General features: G+C 31.8%; 1 protein-coding gene and 1 pseudogene across 3 annotated transcripts in view; both read left to right on the top strand.

The window, feature by feature from the left end:
* LOC115218045 (Down syndrome cell adhesion molecule) overlaps window positions 1-22,616 on the top strand; it is a 665,166-nt gene that overhangs the window by 341,841 nt on the left and 300,709 nt on the right. The gene's annotated exons all lie outside the window — the stretch shown is intronic.
* Window positions 18,663-18,763, top strand: LOC115218146 (annotated as a pseudogene).

Raw genomic sequence — 22,616 nt, 5'->3', positions numbered from 1 at the left:
CCAATATGTCTGAAAGAAAAACCAAAATGTTGAAATTTTCTGTATGCTGCAAAAAATTACATTAGGCTATTTTTCTATTTATGAACCAATTGAAGTCTGTTCCCAAATTTGCAGTGCAACATTTTGATATAAACATGCCTCTGTGTGTGTGTATGTGTGAGCCAGTGTATATGTATGTACAAGTGGGTATGTGTGTGTGTGTATTTATGTATGTATACATGTGTTTATCTGTGTGTGATAATTAATATGGAACATTGTTCTTTAGAATAACAGTGCTTCAAAAAGCCACTACGATGCCAATTTGAAAATAAAGGGTAAACATACGATAAAAGTAAATTCCAAGAACTCCACAGAATTATAATTTTTAACTTGTTTTTCAATAATTTGAATTTAAAATACCAATCCCAAAAAACGAAAAAAAACAGTAAATGAGCTCATTCCATCTGCATAGATCAAAATAACTTCTTAGTGATCAATACACACACACACACACACTTAAACATAAAAGAAAACAGAGATGACAAAAGAATAAATGATTATATATATGCATATAATGCAAATATGTGTATGTGTGTATTTACATACATACATGCATACATACATATATATATATGTACATACACATACACATATATATGTGTGAGTAAGTGGATACGTATGCATACACACACACACACACACAAATATATTGTGTGAAAATTACTACTTTATCCAGACAAACTACTGATGGAAAGAATGTCCTGCAGTACAAATCTTCGTATATACATGCATATCTATCTATCTGTCTGTCTATCTATCTATCTATCTATCTATCTATCTATCTATCTATCTATCTATCTATTTATCTATCTCTCTATCTATTTCTATGTATCTATCTATCTATATCTATAAGTATATATATATATATATATATATATATATATATCTCTATATATATATGTATGTATATATACATACATATATATATATACATATATATGCATACATGTATATATATGTCTGTATATACATAGATACAAATATAAATATGGGTTAATGTAAAAAAACATACAAACACATGTATTACGATAAACTGATTGAGAGAAAGAAAACCAAGAATCAAATTTGTAAACTGTGTGTTTCTGTGTGTGTGTGTGTGTGTGTGTGTGTGTGTGTGTGTGTGTGCATGTGTGTGATGACAAAATCTTATGCCACGCTAGAGAAGCGACTGGAATTTGCAACATCGACACAATTTTGTGGTGTGGCTCGGGAAGAATTGCTATGGTGAAGATTTGCAAGACAAAAATAAATAGATTGGTAAAACCCTGTGGCGCAAACAATATAAAGTAGGCATTGATTGAGCCGACTATAAAATAATGGTAAAATTGAAAAATTATAGGTTTATTATACACACACTCACATACACACATGCACACACACACACACACACATGTACATGCAATGTAAATGTACGCTTACATATATATATATAGCATGGAAAGCGGACGTTAAACGATGATGATGATGATGATGATGTATATAAATATATATATGCACAAATGTATATTTATATGTATGTATATATATATATATATATGTATGTATGTATGTTTATATATTTATATACATATATATATAATATATATACAGAAATGTATATATTTATATATATACACACACATGCATACATATGTAATAATAATAATAATAATAATAATAATGATAATAATAATAATAATAATGATAATAACAATAATGATAATAATAATAATAATATGAAGAAGACGAAGAATTTTTAAATCGACTCTCCATTGTTATTATATGTATACATATATAATACATGCATATGTATATATACACATATACATACTTACGTGTGTGCACATATATGTGTGTGTATATATGTATGTATATATATATATGTGTGTGTGTGTGTGTGTGGTGTGTGTGTGTGTGTGTATGTATATATATATATATACACGTGTGTATGTGTGTTTATATATATATATATATATATATATATATACCATTTTATTTTGTGTTCGTAGTTAATGTTGTAATGTTTTTGATTGTGCTTACATTCAAATATTTTAAGAAGGTGGCGGGTTTCCAAATTACTGAGGTAACTGTGTCAATCACTTCCCACATTCTCTTTGTGTAAGCATGTGTGTGCATGTGCGTGCATTTTTATGTATAATTGCGTATGTGTATAGGTTTGTGGGTGTTTGAAAGCAAAAGAATTTCAAGTGTTTTGTTGGTCTATGCAAAACAGTATTGTAGATCAGCATGAGAACTGTCACAGTAGCAATTCATATTGTACCACTGAATTACAGCTGTGAAATGTCTGAAAAATTATGGATTATTATTATTACAAGAGGCATCTCTATTATATTCCAAGAACAATATTTTGTTTATGTATTGCAATTTGTCTATTTTTGACAAGTAGCATGAAGGGAAGCAAAATTCTCAACCAGCCAAATTTGTTGATATCGTTTTAATTCAACCTTACCTTTGTTTATGTTTTTGTGTCCATTTTCACAGCCTCTTATTGTCTCACATTGCTTACACTTATCGATAGATTTGATGTGTTTTGTTCCAGTTGTCTGCGCTCTGAGTTCAATCCCTACAGAGGTGAAATTTTTTTTTTTCATCATTTGAGGGTTGTTAAAAAATTACCAGTCTAGAGTGGAGGTTTGGTGGTGTCTTTGCCAGTTCTTTTTATTTTGATGTGAATTCTTACAGCAATCCTGGTGCCATGTTGTATCAGCCTTACTGCTTTTTGGAGACATCATGGGTGTCATCGATAAAGAAAACTTAAATACATAGGAAATAACTTGTCTTCCACAAAATAGCTGCTCTGTGTGTGTATGTGTGTGTGTGTGTGTATGTATGTGTTTGTGTGTTAGGTTTTTAGAAACGTAAGGTGTTTTGGTTGCCTCTACTACTCTCTGCCATTGGATTGCTGAGTGTCCCTTGCCTTGTTCAGTAAGCATGGTAAAAAGAAATATTAAACTCTTAAAGGTCCAACATACTGAGCTATTATTGAGTACTAAAGAAATGTGATATATTTTAGAAACAGACTGTATTTTAAAATTAATGATTGCACAGTTTGCTTGCACTAAACTGTTCACTGTATAAGGTTTTTAGCATTGGAGACATGCTAACAATATTGCCATATTCTCAATTCAACACCACCATTACTACCACGATGTGTCTGTAAGCAGGAGACATACTCAACATGTATCAATTTATTCAGATTAAGAAAAAAGATGCTAAAATATATTCATCTCTCCAAAAGTAACCATTCACTTTGGTTGCTTAAAACTTTGCAGCTTAAATCTAAGCATCCCCATCAAAACAGAAACATGCTCTATCATGTATGTGAAAATATTAACTTTTTGCATAGGCATAAGGCCTCAAGTTTATAGCAGAAAGCAAATTAGATAGTTTGAAATCATGCATATTTATCAACAATATTAGCTAGAGGAATAAGTTGGTTATATCTAGAATCAGAAACTCAAGTAGTGTTCCATATACTTTATTTTAGACCAATCAGAATCAGCATGTTTAAAAATATCAACATTGCATGCATTCATATTTCTATTGATTTAACTTTGGTTTAATTTTTCTAAAAATTAAATAGAGCAGGAAAATACTAGCATCATACACACATACATATATACATGCATGCATACATACATACATACATACATACATACATACATACATACATACATACATACATACGTATGCGGAGATGATAAAAATAAAAAATAAATAACAAGAACACTATCTTTGTTAATTAACCTTCTGCCAAAGGTGGTTTTTATCTTCTTGGGTCATTTGGGAGAACTTCAATTAAGTAGAATTTGGAATGAATTGAAAGCACCATACCCCAAGGAATAACAAAGAACATCAGAGTTTTCAGACATACAAGTCAATGAGATGTTCTTTATTTGACTATTTGGAAATATTTTAATATGCAGACAGCAAATTAAGTCTCTTGACAGCATTGCGTTTTAGTGATTCTCTGAAAGAGTAAATCATTTGCTATCATGTTTTGTGGTTGTGATAAGCATGTGTTTTTTGCTGTGTAGCAAGGGAATGGGATGAGGAAGGATGGAACTGATTGCAGTAACATACACCTATTGAAATATTTTTCCAGAATGAATTAAACTGTGAACTAGTTAGAGCCTGATTATCTCACATTACTGAATTTTGAAATGTTAATACAATACAGAACCTCAGGGAATATTTTATTGTATCAAATTACAGATATGTCCCTTGGAAAATAAGGATAAACACAAACTTATATTAAAGTTTCCGAGCACGTTTTACCATTATGGTAATATGGAGTCCTGCAAAAGAAGATCCAAATGGATATAGATGCTCAACTACAATAAATCCTGAGGAGACGCTTTGATACAATAAGGTGTTCCATGAGAATCCATTATGGTTGAGTATTTATATACATTTGGAACTTCTTTTGCAGGGTTGGTTCCAAACAATCATAAATGGTGAAATACACATAGGAACTTTTAATATAAGCTAATGCCAGTTAGATATTTTAAAATTACAACAGTGCTTAATTTTTGATATTTATTTAATTCTGTTTATTATTTTCCACTTGACACAATGCAAGGAATGTCTGTAAAAGTATGATTCGTGTTCTCAAGTAGGACTGAAATGTATGAAATGCCCAAAGTACGTTCATTATCCTTTAGATTTGAAGTAAAAATCTGATCCCTATAAGACTTTTGTTTCAAACCTGAAAGATGGTGAAATTATGCAAGGAATTCCAAACATTTCTACCAACTCATTCCATTTGTTGTGCAATAATATTGATTAATTTTGACAGTAATTAAAGCTAAGTCTTGTAATAGTTGGAAAAACTATCTAAGTACAGGTAAGAGGATTGTTTTCCAGCCACGTGGTTCTGGGTTCAGTCCCACTGTGTGACATCTTGGACAAGTGTTTCTTACTATAGCCATGGGTTGGCCACGACCATGTGAGTAGATTTGAGAGATGAAAATTGAAAGAAACCCATCATCTGTGTGTGTGTGTGTGTGTGTGTGTATGTGTGTGTGTGTGTGTGTGTGTGATTGTCAACCACCACCAGTTGACAATTGGTGTTGGTTTGTTCATGTCCTCTAATTTAGTGGTTTTGCAAAAGAGAATAAATACTAGGCTTTAAAAATAATTACTAGGGATTGACTGTTTAAAATTAAATCCTTCAAGGTGGTGCCCCAGCATGGACGTAGACTAATGTCCAAAACAAGTTAAAGCCAAAAGATAGCAACTTGATTGACTTTAGTAATTCACTGATTACGACTTATAGGGAGAGTTGTTAGAATGTCAGCTAGATTACCTCTGGTTATTTGTTCCAACTCTCTGTACATTGAGTTAAAATACCAATGAGTTCGACTTTACCTTCCATATCTTTGAGGCCAATAAAATAGCCCCAATGTGGGGCAGTGGATTGGTAGAACTGGTAATGCAGTGGACAAGGTGCTTTGTGGTATGTTCTGATTCTTTACATACTAATAGCAATACCTGGTGGTGCTACTTGTGTCTAATACCATCGACTTTATTTTTCCTTCAGACATCACTGGAGGCTCAGAGAGGGGGAAACTAGCATGGTTGAGTAACTGCTCCTCTTTTACAAATAGAAATCAATAAATATATATTAAAGCAAAAAGAAAAAAATTGCTCAAGCCTGCACCATGAAGATGAATTTTATAGGTGCAGAAACCTATAATGCGCCATCACTGAAGAACACTCTAGAATATGGTATTTGTTTTCATTGCCTAGAAGGAATGAAAAGCTAAGAAAACTTGGTCACTTACAGCCATTATTACTTTGGCTTTATAATATTGATTTGATCTCTTCTGATTTTTTTATGAGATCGGTTTTTGTAAGGTAAATATTTGGTCTGTTGAACTGACTGCTGTAGATGTTAGGAATCAGTTACAGCAGACAGCATATGGCATTCTTCATTGTGTGTATGTAAAACAGTTTTTCAGTTAAATTGCTTTGGGGTAAAACCCATTTTAACAAGAGCATGTAAAAGTGGCAATAGTACACTTAGTCTTGCTGTGAAGATTGCTCTAGGTTAAAGCACACTAATGAAAGCACAGCATTATGCATTTCATGCCAACGGCTATGAAATGTAAAAGTGACCTCTGTGTGAATCAGATTCATTTTGGGGAAGAATGAAACTAAATATCATAGTTCAAAACTTTGAGTCTTGAAGTAGTATCATATCTGCAAAGCATTCAAGTACCATAATGTTGATTTCTGATTGAAAAGCAAAGTCTCATATTAATCTAGGCAGGAACATAAGTTTGAATTTTGAAGCCCCCTCATTAGGTTTTTGTGACCAAAGTCAGTGGTGTCTCATTTGAAAAATTATACGGAAACCAAACTCTGTTTTGCATTCTCATTGATAATGATGGTGAAGGAGCAAAGAATTTGTCTTTGACTTTTTATCATTTACTTGTTTCAGTCATTAGACTACAGCCATGCTGGAGCACTGCCTTGAAGAATTTTTAGTTAAATGAATCAACTCCTGTACTTGTCTTTCTTTGGGCCTAGTATTTATTTTATCAGTTCTCTTTTGTCAAACTGCTAAGTTACAAGGATGCAAACACTCCAGCACCAGTTGTCAAGTATGGTGATGGGGGACAATACACACATATATATCACACACACACACACACACACACATATATATATATATGATGGACTATATATATATATGATGGACTTTTTCCATTTCTGCCTATCAAATCCACTCACAAGGTCATCCTGAATTCATATCCATAGTAGAAGGTACTTGCCTAAGGTGCCATGCAGTGGGACTGAACCCAGAGCCATGTGGTTGGGAAGCAAGCTTCTTACCACACAGCCATGCTGTTTTTCTTTTTTCTTTTTTTCTTTGAGGTGACGCTAATATTTCACAATTTGAGAACCACTGGTCTAAATAATATGAAATAACTTTAAGCAAATATCAAACACCGAGGTGGAGATCTGACTCATTGATATTATATACTGGCATAAATGTATAAAGCATTTATTAATATTGTTATTGACATCTCTTTATTCTACATTGTTTTCAAATGTTCGACTTTTACGATATTCTTAGAGTACACCTAAATGGAGATTTGCACATGCAAACATACACACATGCACAAACACAAACATAGACATTAACACACTCACACACACACACACACGCACATACATACACAATCACACTTACGCCCACGCATGTTATAACTTTCCTAAACCTTTCCATACATCTTGCTTCCATATTTGTACATATATGGCATTTATGCATGATGGATATATTTACATACATTCATAAATATATATATATGTATGTATATATATATATATATATATATATATATATATATACATGCATACATATATATGCATACATATATATATGTATACATATATACATATATATGTGTGTATGTATATATATATATGTATGTATATATATATATATATATATATATATATATATATATATATATATACATATATATATATATATACATATATTTATGTATGTATGTATATATGTATACACACACAACAGTCTATTATTAGCTATAAAATTGTACAAATGTATATGTGTTCATGATTTGGAAACACATGCACACAAACGCACTTATATGTTTATATTCATCTATACACACACACATATATGTATACATACATGCATACATATATATATATATATATGTGTGTGTGTATGAATCTATTTCAAACTGATGACTACTTATAGTCACTTAGTGTCTATAAATACAATTCAATTATGCTTGCACACTCATGGAGTTGTAGAAAATTATCTGAAATCTGTAAATTCTGAAATGCCATTATGATGTGAAAAATCAGACATTCCTACCTTTAAAACTCCATAGACTTATATTATATTGTTGTTCTATTTCTAAACCATCACATTCAATCAATTTTCTCCACTTTGCAAACTCATACATTTTAGTTAGACTGTCTGGCTCTGATCTTTATGATAAGTGACTTCAAAGTTCATCGAGAGGACCCAAGCCAATTCAAGAATAATCTTTTCAGTTCGTTGCATCAATTTTTCAATACTTAATTTCGCTGAGAATCAGTGGATATAACAACAACTCGCTTTGCTATCAACATCATTGATCAGTCTCTCACAATTTCCCATGTCTCTTAAATAGTATTTTTTTTAAAATAATAATAATAAAATCTATGTTAAATTTTTTAAATCAAAATTAATGATTATAGCAGTGTTTGGAGACAAACATCTGTGAAATAATTATGGTTAATTAATTATAAGAAAACAAATAAACAAACATTTGGTAATCATCAACAAGTTTTCTTTCACTTGTTTCTTTTATTTATTATTATTATTATTATTATTTTCTTTCTTTTTTTTTGCTTACAACTTTACATCAGGCACAGCTCTGTAGTTGAAAGAAATGTCAATAGTACGAAAGAATCTCCAAATATTCTACATTTTTATTTTCTTGTGATTCTAACAAGTGGTCATTTAATATTTTATAAATCTTAGATCAGGATCTAGATAAAATTATTCCGCGGATATTTTAGTTGAACAAAAATAATACTTCACTTTTTAAATTCCAAATTCTATAGCACAGATAAGAATTCATGCTACTTTTCTTCTTTTTAAAAAAAAAAAAAATTCTTTAGCTTAAAATCTTCAATCTGCCTTAAACTAAATAATAAGAGACTTCAAAAAAGATTATCTTTAACGCTATACAAGCTCCTATCATTATCTGCAGTTAAAACATCTCACCAAATCTTCCCTGTCATCTTGAATGCCAAAACCCCAGTCTTTGAGGTCTTATCTTGCATCTTTTTATCCTCTATCTTTTACTTGTTTCACTCATTAGGATGTGGCCATGCTGGGGCACCACCTTGAAAAATGTTTAGTTGAATGAACCAAAATCAGCAATTAAATTGGGTTTTTGTTTTAAGTCTTGCATTTATTGCATCAGTCTTTTGTGGTGAACCACTAAGTTACAGGGACATAAACACACACACACACACATACATATGTAATAGTGTATGAAAAATACATAGAGAGGAAACCACCATTTTTAACATGTAAGAAATCCACATGGTGGTTTTCTCACTTTGTATGCTTCATACACTATTATATATATATATATACATATATATATATATATATATACATATATATATATATAAAGTTAATCCAAGCACAAAGAGAAAACACAACAACGTGAGGACGTGGTACAAGTATACTGTTATTGGACGCTTAGGAAAGGAAAGAAAGAAGGAGTGTTTAATGTTTTGAGTGGCGCACTCTTCATCAGAAACATAGAAAAAGGAAAGATCCAAGGAAGGGAAGACGGAGGAAAAAAAATCGCCAACAAGTGTGTATATATATATATATATATACACACTTGTAGTTATGGTATATTCTGTTAAGAATGTAGTAAAGTACAGTGTGAAGCTCGTCCACCATCAGATTTCACCTGGTGCTATCCAACAGTAGTATTATGAGTACTTCCAGGTTTGGATATCCACTCATAATGAATTGGTCAAAATACAATACAGTAGGAGTGAACTTGGAACCATGTGGTTGGAAGCAAGCTTTTTACTACACAGCCATGCCTGCACATACATGTGAGATAATTTCAACTAAGTCTTGAAAAACAAAAGGTTAACTAAATTATGCTTTTCTAGTCTAAATTAGCATTTTTTCATTTGTAGCTAGATTTCACATATATCTTTTTTTGAACAGAAACAAAACTGCTTCGACAGGAAAAGTAGAATGTAAGCATCATATTGTACTTCTGAATTTCTACTGAATGATTCTTTGTCTTCGTTTGTGTGCTGAGAGTATGTGATCTTAGAAGGGTCTGTTTTTTTCTTAGGCTATATTTATACAGTGATCCCTTACCATATTGAAGTTCATCTATTGCGGTTCACCTATCATGGTTTATTATTTAAGCTTATGTCAGTTCCTTCATGGTGTTGTTTCACTCTTATAATGATTGATGAAAGCATGGAAAAGTCAGCTGTGAAACAATGACGGCGACGACGATGATGATGACAACGACTATGATGATGATGATGATGATGATGACGACGATGATAATGATGATGATGACTGGCAATTACCTAAACATGCAAACCTGTGCTCTTCATGCCACTATTTGTCCTCTATAGCCTTGTACTTTGTCTTCTATACTCAGGCCAATATAATCTTCCCACCAGTGCCCCTATAGGTATTGATGTCATAATGCAAAAAGCCATCGAAAATACTACAAAGCTTCCTACTGCCCTTAGAGGGGTACATTTTTTATCAACCCAAAGGAATGAAAAGCAAAATTGGTTTTGTACTGCATTTGAACTTAGAATGCAAGGATTCAGAACTACTACTCCAAGGCATTTTGTTCAATATTTTAATGGCTCTGTCTATACACCATTTTAATTTGAAATGACAAATACAAGAAATTAGTGAAGTGGAATAGGTGAGTCTATAATCAAACATGCATATCTACAAAGTTATGATAACTATTCTATGATTAAAACTATATTATGTTATTAAGTGGATGAGAGATAAATACGAGAGCAAGTAGTATGGCAGTTCTATTGTAGATGGCACGGCAGACTCTAATGTCGTTTTACTTGAATGTGTGAATGTTTGTGTATTATTCAAAGTACAAAGAAACATCAACATTAAATTTAAAATAAAGACCTTTTGAGCAGGTAGTAGTATTAGTATAACCACTCAGCCGTGTCACTTCTCTGTTTAGCTAGAAAAGGGTAGTAAACCCCTCACCCACCATATACGCTTCTTTTGGACTTCCATAGCTACAAAAGGCTGACTGATTGTTAATATTGCTAACACTTGTCTTCAATTCCCGAAAATTCATGATTAAAGAGAACAGAAAGTGAGAGATACTGTTGAGATTTGGTAACTAGTAACTACTAATAACCACTAAGTTGTCTACAACAGAATAGCTAAATATTGATTTCTGACATGAATAAAAGGCTTTACAATTTATAGGTTATTGTGAAATTGGATGGTGTGAGGCTGATTCCTTTCCCAAGAGCATTGGAGACATAAGTGAAACGAAATAATTACAATTGTAAATCTATTCAACGACACTTGTCATACACACACGCATGAGCATTTGATTGATTGTTCCTACAAGTGTTTGGTAATGCTATTAATAGTGATACCTGTATCTTGCTTAACTGACCCATGATAAGATTTGATAACAACGCTGTAAATAAGTGGTTTGGGTGGGGCACACTCTAAACCAAACAAAAATGTTTTGGTTCAAATTCTGTATAAAGAAAACAAAATGTCTCTGGGGAAAACAGGGTTTAATTATTTTAGTTAATTAACATGAATAATCTTCAGTTCTAGATTTAAGAGATAAGGAATTATGTACATTATTTACATTATTTACGTTTTTTACATTTGCTGGATATTTGTCCTCTTTTTGTTTGTTGTTAACACATTTCGGCAGATATACCCTCAGCCTTCATCAGCTGTCTTGGGGAAATTTTGAACCTGGATTCTCATTCCTAAGGTATTTTTCGATGTTATTATTGTTGTTGTTGTTGTTGTTATTATTATCATTGTTATTATTATTATCATTATTCAGGTCACTGCCTGGAATCGAACTCGGAATCTTGGGGTTAGTAGCCCGTGCTCTTAACCACTATGCCATATGGGCATATGGCGTAGTGGTTAATAATAATAACATCAAAAAATACCTTAGAAATGAGAAACCATGTTCGAAATTTCCCCAAGACACCTGATGAAGGCTGGAGGGTATCTCAGCCGAAACGTGTTAACAACAAACAAGATGAGAACAAATATTCATCAAATGTAAATAATGTAAATAATGAATAATCTAATCTAAAAATAAAATAATTAAGGCTTGCCTATGTGGTTAAGAGTTAAGCACAGGCATGGTTGTGTGGTCTTTTAGGCGATTTTTGATAACCATATGGTTTTGGGTTCAGTTCCATTTTACAGTACCTAGGGTAAGCATCTTCTGCTATAGAACTTTATTATCTTTGAATGTCTTTGAGAGTGGAAATGGAAGATATGGCTCTAGATGGAAGTCATCACACACACACATACAAATATATGCATATGTATATATATATATATATGTACATACACACATATGCACATATACATGCACACACACATGCATGCATATACATACATACATATACATAGATACATAGATACATACATATATACATATATATATATATATATATATATATAATATATATATATATATATATATATATATATAATATATATATATATATATATGTCTGGTGGGTGGCAATTTTAGCCTTTTGACTAATTGCTCTGCACTTTGTAAGATCAGTGATATTCCTGTCTTGAAAAACAAGTGAGGGTTGGCAACTGGAAGGGCATCCAACTGAAAAATGTTATTCCAAAAATGTCCAAATCTAACACATGCTAAAACAGTAAATTAGTTTGTAATAAATGAATGAATCACCGAACAGACAAATTTGCTTCTTTATTTAATTAATGTAGCATGATTAGCAAAATTTTGTATTTATTGTGTCAGTTTGTCTTTTCCCACATTACAAATTTAGACAATTAAATAAAATTCATGTAATTATATAAAAAGTAGTATATAACATCATTAGTTTCATGGGACTTCTAACTACACCTTGTAGCACACAAGTGTACAGTTGTGAGCCATTTAGAAACCGCAATTACATAGTGTATCTCATCAATTTTTAGTGGGGTTTTATTCAGGTTTTTAAAAATTTTTTGGTATTTTGTGGGAATTGAGCATCGTTGTCCTTTACAGCTAAAAGGAGGGGGGCAGTTTGAATTGAAATATCTTTACTTAGCAGGAATAGATATGAGGTTATAAAAAGAGAAACTAAGATCTATGTAATGCAGTCAGTTGATCTGGAAATTTGATGAATTGTTCTGATTTGTAGTTGTTTGTTACTTCTCGAGCCATGCTTGGCTCATAAGGGCCGGTTTCCCGGTTTCCTTGGCGGTTTCCTTGGCGTATAGGTTCCCCACCTGAGCTGCAAGATGCAGGAGGAAAGAGTGAGAGAAAGTTGTGGCGAAAGAGTCAGCAGATGTTTGCTGTTACCTTCTGCCAGAGCCACGTGGAGCTTAGGTGTTTTGCTCATAAACACACACATCGCCTGGTCTGAGATTCGATCCTGTGATCCCTCAACCGTGAGTCTGCTGCTCAAGCCACTAGGCCATGTGCCTTCACTTGTTCTGATTTGGAACTCATCCCTGTTTAATCTATCCTCGCAGAAAGAGTTAAACAACACTATAAGCTAATGAAACACTCAGCAATTTTTAGACATGTAAATCACACCATTTAGTAAGGAATTATTTGATTATTTGAAACATGATTTGATCTCTAAGTGATGAAGGCTATCAAATATTATTAGTGCAGTGGTTCACTGAAGATAACAATCTAAGGATTACCAGTAAAAGGAAAAAAAAAAAGAATGTGTACATAGAAGAATGATTATTTGCAAGTGAAAGAGATGAAGAGAGAGAAATAAATAGAGAAAATGAGAAAGATAGAGTGTGAGAGAGAGGAGAGCTAAGTGCACAAAATGGTTATGACTCTGGTATGTTTTGATCTTTAATTTTTATGTGACATTTTGATATATTTAAGAATTTTCTGCTGGCTTACTCTGGGCTGGCAGTAACTTTTGTCATTTCGAGTTCAATTAAAAGCTGCGATAGATTTGGCAGGTTTCCATCTCAGAGCTGGTCAATTTCCAGTCAGTTGTATGATTGCATCACCAATATCAACTAAAACTACAACCATTTCCCTTGTTTTTGCTCAATTGCTGTTTGTTAAGTTTGCAAGGAGAAGTTTGATAATATACACATGGAGGCTGATCTGTACATGTTATGGTATCATGGCAGATATTCTCTCAATGACATAAACAAAACGTTGCTTTTATTTACATCTGGAAAATTTGCTGACCTATATTCATAGACAGGTGTAAAGGAATCTGCTTTCACACTTTTTGCAATTTGTTGAAAGCAATGTCCAGACACAAATTTCTCTCTCTCTCTCTCTCTCTCTCTCTCTCTCTCTCTATCTCCCTCTCTCTTTCTATCTCTCTCTGCCTGACTGATCATTTGTCTGCCTACCTGTCTGTCTGTCTCTATTTGTTTGTCTGTTTCTTTCTTCCTCTCTCATTTTCTCTCTCTCTCTCTCCACACACATATACACATATATATATGTACATATATAATGTATAACACTGAGTGTTTTCAAGATATCTGCCTGGATTTATTAGTCCTATTTATCTCTTGTTATACATACACACACATGTGTGTGCGTGTGCGTGTGTGTGTACATATACAAGCAGTCCAACCCATGCCAGCATGGAAAACGGATGTTAAATGATGATGATGATGATATATATACATATATATATATAAACACACACACATATACACATATGTGTGTATACGTATGTATGTGTGTGTGTGTATACATATGTATGTGTGTGTGTGTATATATATAATATATATATATATATATATATATATATATATATATATATATCTATATATATATATCTAGGTGCAGGAGTGGCTGTGTGGTAAGTAGCTTCCTTACCAACCACATGGCTCTGGGTTCAGTCTCACTGTGTGGGACTTTAGGAAAGTGTCCTCTACTATAGCCTTATGAGTGGATTTGGTAGATGGAAACTGAAAGAAGCCCATCATATATATATATATATATATATATATATATATATATACATGTATATAAAAATGTATATGTTGTGTGTCTGTGTTTGTCCCTCCCACCATTGCTTGACAACTGATGTTGGCGTGTTTATGTCCCTGTAACTTAGTGGTTCTGCAAAAGAGACCGATAGAATAAGTACTAGGCTTACAAAGAATAAATCCTGGGATCGAAGTGTTCGACTAAAGGTAGTGCTCCAGCATGGCCACAGTCAAATGACTGAAACAAATAAAAGAATAAAAGAATATGTTTATATATTCCACATATATGTATATATATGTGCCAAGGACTTCAAATTTGCCATCAAGATGTAGGACAAGATACTGCAATAGCCTGGGCTTCAGAGGTCCATAGCTCTTCAATATCCTCCCGAAGGACTGAAAGACCTGCATGGGGTGGATGTAGGTGTCTTTAAGATAAAGCTGGACCTCTTCCTGTTAGGTGTCCCAGATGAACCAACTTCGAAGCAGGAGATGCAGATGAAGGCAGCTGCATCAAACTCTCTCATGCACCAAATGTCAATTGCTAAAAAGCATTTGTGAAGTAAAATTATGTAGCAACACCAAATGGCGGTGCCCCAGCATGGCCACAGTTTGAGAGCTGAAACTAGATGAAATAGAATAAAAAAAAGATAAAATATACAATCTTTTGGTAATCAGCAAGAAATTCCGATTCCCACACTCAGAAAACAGAACAACATCCTTAAATTTAAAATATGAATAAAACTATTATTTACATGCCAACTTACCTCACAAATAACATCCATCCAATTTTTTTATATTATTCAAAAGAAACTCTTATATGGGGAGAAAAGGTTTTTCAATATTTTTATCAAACAGCTATATTGCTTATATATTTTTTGAGCTAATGATTCATATTTCATTTTCCATGTTCGGAAAATTTGGCAATGCTTCTAACAATTTGGCAAGTATTATAAGAATTTCATATCCAAACTGAGTAATTTCATCTATGTGACATAAATATGATTTCAGCAAGTTTAAAAGAAACTATTGAACAATTTTATACAGCGAATAATATTTGGTTCTAAAATGCTAAAATGCATTATTCAACAAATGAATAGGAAAGAATACAGCATTCATTTACATGTGTATATTTGTGTGTGTGTGTGTGTGTGTGTGATAACATATAGAAAGGTAGATGCATATTTATACATATATAAACACATATTTTTTATTTATTTATTATTTTTTTTATCTAGTTTCAGCTCACGAGCTGTGGCCATCTCTCTCTCTCTCTCTCTCTCTCTATATATATATATATAATATATATATATATATATATATATATATATATATATGTATATATATATATATATATATATATATATATGTATGTATGCATGTGTGTATATATACACACATATATAATGTATATATGTATGTATATAAGTGTTTATATGTATGTAAATATATAAATATACACTTATATATGTGTATATATATGTATGTGGATGGATGGAGGGAGGGATGGATGGATGGATTTATGGATGTATATATATATATATATGGGGGTGGGATAAAATTGTTTACAGTAGGAAAAACACTTTGCAGTATTTGTTCTGAGTCTTTTACTGCCTGAGTTCAAATCCTACAAAGACCGGCTTTACCATTCATATTTTGAGGATGATAATAGGAAGTACCAGTCAATTACTGGGGTTGATTTAATCAGTTAATTGTCCCATAGATTTCTAGGAGCTGTGGATCTATCTATCTATCTGTTTCTTTCTCTCTCTCTTTCTCTCTTACTTTATATATATATATATATATATATATTAGCATATATGGGTACAGGACATAACCAACGTGTAAACAACATGAAGTACGAAAACAAACAAGTTAAATACACAAAGAGCATGAGTAGAAACAGGACAAGTAGCATAGAGAACGACCCTTCATTAGTCGTTGGCTGTTTATCTACTCCTCATTTTGAGCATTCAACAACAATATGAATTTTCAAAAACAGTTGCTCCCATAAATTCCAAAATAAAATTTTATATATCATGATCATCATCGTTTAACAACTGTATTCCCTTCCTAACGTCAACTACTCTGAGATTGAAGTGGGTGCCTTTTACATGCCACTGGCATGGGATCCAGTCAGGCAGCACTGGCATTGGCCACATTTAAATGGTGATATATATATATATTATATATATATATTATATATATATATTATATATATATATATATATATATATATATATATAATATATATATATATAGATATATATATTAATATAATATATAATATATATATATATATATATATATATATTATATATATATTATATATATATATATATAGCATATATACATATATATATACACACACACATATATAGTATGTGTGTATATAGATATATATATAAATATAATATATAATACACAACCAAAAGAGTTCTGTATTAAATGGATATTTACCCCTCACTGGATGGAGTATTAGTTTCATTGATCCTACCTCTACTGGATCTGTTAACTATATATATATATGTATATATTTATCGATATGTAAATATTTATATGTGTGTGCGTGTGTATACACACACAAACACAGATATAATATGCATACTTGATATGCTTACACACACATATACACACATATATAAAATGGTTTTCTAATGAAAACATAGATTTGAGAAAATTTCAATAGCTTTGCAATGTATACATCATAATGTCAAAAAATATGTGTGGTGTTTATGAAGCGTATTTTTAGAAAGAAGTTAATGGAAAATTCCCTTAGTTTAAATATTGAACTTAAATTTATAGAGTGTTTTTTTTCTATTTTTTATTATTTATTTTCAGCCAAACTAGCTTATCGTCAGTCTTCCTATAATAAGCTGATATTGACTATGTTACTGGAAGTAAAACATTGAAGTGTGTTTTCACACATTTTGGTGGAATGTTCTCCATCCATTCTCATCATCTAACAGTTATTGTATTAACAGTAACGTCTCTGTGGGAGTATTGAATGCTGAATATTATAACTATACATAACTATTAAGAAATAAACCTCTGTGTTTTCACTTCTATATTGTCATTGTGAAAACAGTTTCATCTGACGTTGCTTGCTAATCATCGAAAGTTTTATTGTACTTCAGTGTCATAAATTGAGTCACAGCTAGGATATTTAAGACTTTTAAACATTTGCTCTTATCCGTGGATAAAGATTGTAAACATATATAAAATTCGAGTCATTAACTGCTTAGCAGATTCCATTGAACTTCCTTGATTTACAGAAAGACTTTAATGCCATGGATTTAGAATACGTCTACATTTCTTGATGTTTCTGACACGCTGTACAAAATAATTGTTCTTAAAGCATAATTAAGACTACTCTATTCAGCTGGCACACTGCAGAAATAGTACCTATGTAGATTTATATAAGCTAAATTCTCAAAAATGTTTGCTTTCTTTCTCTAGAAGAGAGCATATTTGAGAATTTGGTTGAAACATTCTGCAAGAATTATCTGGTTGACAGGCCGTCTGTATATCCCTGCCATTACAGATCATTATATATGCTGTCACTTCTTTAAATATTCCTGGTCTCAATTATGATTCTTATGCATCAAAGTAAATGAATGAAGGAATCTTTTTCACAATTAGTTTATAACTCAAGGTAATGATATATTTAATCTCTACAGAGATTAGTCTATATCTGAGATTCACTTTCTCAGCAAAATTAAATAATGTTTGTATATGTCTTTAAAATACCATTTTCTAATAAATTATCTGTTAATTGATATAAGTAAACTTAATAATAACTCAGCTTTAAATACAGTGAAGAAAGATTTCAAATAATGATATAGTAAGTCATCAAAATTATAGTACATTTGACTAATTAATTTGAATACACAGCTTCAGCAGTGCGTATACGAAAATTGAAACAATAAAAAGGTTAGCATGTCCCTTTGTAAGGATAGCATCCAAATTTGTGAAGAATTCCATATTTTGTTTTTCAAGATGGTTCCTGAGCATGGCTGCAGACCAATGAATGAAACAAGTTAAAAAAGATCTGTTTTATTTTTGTAGATCATAAATTTAAACCTTATTAGTTTTGACTTAGGATTTCAGCCCTTATGAGTCAAATCCATCTGTCACTCCTTTTTGTACAATAAGAACAAGTTATAAATTAGTGCTTATTTAATTGATTATTCCCTTCCTTTTCAAGATGAGGCTTTGCGCCAATTTAAAACACATTTTATTTTTACTGTATTGAAAAGAATTGAGCAAAATTAACTACATGCCTGGAAATGACTAGATTAATGATAGTGATTCACTACTATTTTTTAAATCTGAATCTCTATTCCAAAGGTGGGGTAATGACTGTAATTAAAGTTAAGGTAATAAGGAAATACAATGACTAAAAATTAAGGACACTAGTGATGATCTGTATCAGCATGAGTGAATGAAGTAAAAGCACAACGTAAAATATATTCAGCTCTTGTAATAAAGGGAAATATCTCATGCTGGAATTAAGCTTTTCGTTATTCTTTATCCTAGATCAGCATTCCTTGAGTAAGCCTATGATCAGTTCCACTGTGACCATCACATTGTTTATTTTGTTTTCTTTAAGGCATAGTCTACCCAAGGTTACATTATCAAGTGTCCTCTTTCTCTTTATTCTTTAAATGGCAAGATATTGTGAGCGGATTTGTGAGTGGATTTGGTAGACGGAAACTGAAAGAAGCCCGTCGTATATATATATATATATATATATATATATATATATGTGCGTGTGTGTGTTTGTGTGCCTGTGTTTGTTCCCCTAGCATTGCTTGACAACCGATGCTGGTGTGTTTATGTCCCCGTTACTTAGCGGTTCGGCAAAAGAGACCGATAGAATAAGTACTGGGCTTACAAAAGAATAAGTCCTGGGGTTGAGTTGCTCGATTAAAGGCGGTGCTCCAGCATGGCCGCAGTCAAATGACTGAAACAAGTAAAAGAGTAGAAGAGTAAAGAGTATATAATATGAGGTTAGACTTGACTTCATTTTCAAGCTATTCAAGGCAGTATGCAGAGATACCATTATTACTGTTACTGGTGCCAGAGGAAAACATGGTTAAGAAAAGTGTTTCATAAAGTGACAGTTCTAAAAGAAAAGATATATTCTTCCATTCTTCAAATACAATGAAAGCTGGGTTAAGCACCACCTATTAATTGTCACTTAATATTATTGGAAACAATTATTTACAATTTTAAATTCATGTGACAGAATAAGGAAAAATGTTGGAACAGAGGTAAAAGTGTCAACTGGGTTTAAACAGGGTAGCAAGTTCAGAAGCTCAGACACCATTGTGCTAGAGTGTATAAAGAAAGGCTACACAGTATGATCTTCAAGATGGTTTCTTGTTGATCTGTATAACAAAACCTCTAATACAGTGTAAATTTCATTATTCTATCAAGTAAACTTTACAGAAATAAATGGTTTATTGCTATAATGGAACTGACAGGATTTTCTCCAGAGAGTTATCGATTCCAATAATCATTACTTTTAGCATTGTATGCATATTTTATACTATGAGTAACTCATATAACATATATATATATATATATGTATATATATACACATATATATATATATATATTTATATATACACGCACACACATATACATAATCAAATTAAACGACAGGATACCTAGAGGTAATGCAGTACGATCGTTTCAAGCGACTCCATTTAATTGAACAATGCAACCATTACATCAATTTAAATGCAGAGCAATCCGAAGCTGTGTAAATACATAGAATTAAATTAAATTAAAACAGATGGACACATTAGTATAACTTACCTAAAACCTCCAAGAAGTTAAGGAGATAGACAAAGAACATGCTGTCTTCACTTCAGCTTAGAAGCTACTTATTGTTTATATATATATATGTACGCTCATGTATTGATATATATATATATATATACATACACACACATATATATATATATATTTATATGTATATATATGTACATATGTATATACATGTATATACATATGCATGTATAATATATATATATATGTATATATGTAAAAGTGTATATATATATATATATATATATATATATATATTATATATATATACACAGATACAGAGTACTATATATGTGTTTGTGTGTGTATGTTTGTATGTTATGTATGTATGTATATATATAATAATTTGTGTATATGGTAATTTTGCATAATGCGCTATATATTCTACAGGGAATAGTCTTTGAAGATTCTCAATATATGTAATTAAGTGAATTACATTAATTAGAAATGGAATCATCAACTTCTTAAAAGTTTGTATAAAAAGTATTCTCCGCTAACTTACTAAGAATATTTAGATTTATCCCAATCTGAAGCAGATATTCCGGAATTTATATAATTATTTGGAGAGGGAGAGAGTGAATGTGTGTACACATAAGTGCATTATATATACATATATACACATATATATGTATTTATATATGTGTATATAATATATACATGTGAACACTTTGTATAGCAATTACATTGTACAAGGCATAATTGAGAATGTCTTTGAGAATTTAATCCTATTTTCTCTTCAAAATTCAGCTGGAATCATTTTTCTTTTTCTAATTGTAAATATACTTTTCACAGTTAATTTGGTATGGTTTCTCTCGAAAATTCAATTATCTACTAAAAGTGAAGATCTTGAAAGAATTGTATTACAAAAGTTATGAATATGTAGAAGCCAAATAAATATCTATTGGACCCAACAGCAAATATATAAGCATTTTCCTATGTTTGAAAGAATGGCTGTTCATTCCAAACCCTTTATTTCTGAAGAAGCACAAAATAAACAAACTATGCTATAAAATTCATGAACAATGATTTTTTTTTTTTTTGTGTGTGATCTGGTTAGTTATATGTTCCGTGATTTCAATTAAAGCAATTTTTTTCAAGAAGTAAGAAATATTTGGGGATAGAATACTATGCTGGCAGACTATGGTATACAGTGAGAAGCATAAGGTCGACTGATGCTTTGTAAGTGAAATTTCTTAGACAGAATCTATGTGGAAGTCTTTTAGACAGACTTAACATGTAATTCAAAGGAACAGCTTTGTCACACACACTTGTGTAACATTGATTTTGCATGGTTATTATGTGAAAGGTGTGAAAACACATGACCCAATGCTTAGGGTTTGCACATTGACTGAGTGGCACATTGTGTTCTCAAGTAAAACCCTTCATTTCACATTGCCCCAGTCCACTCAGCAGTAAATGGGTGACCGTATGGAGGAATATCCCTCTGGTCTGGGGGAATGTTGGCCTCCTCACTCACCCAGCCAGTGGGGTGGCATCATTCAAAAGCTTAAATGATACAAAAGTACAGTGTGACCAGCGATGTATAACAATATTAGATAGTCTGAACAATCATGTGATCACATGATTACATTAAAGTCATGTGCAGCGGAGCAATAGTCAGCCACTTATGAGCTAATTCTTTGAACAACTGAATCCTCTATTTTGAAATCACCAGAGAATCGTTTCTAGCAAATGGTCTGAGTGGCAAATAAATAGATAAATAAAGAGATTGATAACTGAAGAAATCTTTGTTTTTTCTTTTTTGCTTGTTTCAGTCATTTCACTATGGCCATGCTGGATCACCGCCTTTCAGTTGAAGAAATTGACCCCTAAACTGATTCTTTGTAAGCCTCGTACTAGTTCTGTCGGTCTCTTTGGCCAAACCACTAAGTTAAGGGACATAAACACACCAACATCGGTTGTAAAGCGGTGGTGGGGTGACAAACACAGACACACAAATGCATACATACACACACACACACACACACACACATATATATATATA

Source organism: Octopus sinensis, linkage group LG12 (genome assembly GCF_006345805.1).
Source record: "Octopus sinensis linkage group LG12, ASM634580v1, whole genome shotgun sequence".
Classification (NCBI taxonomy): domain Eukaryota; kingdom Metazoa; phylum Mollusca; class Cephalopoda; order Octopoda; family Octopodidae; genus Octopus; species Octopus sinensis.
The sequence above is the reverse complement of the archived record's forward strand: the minus strand, read 5'-3'. Positions and strand labels throughout refer to the sequence as shown.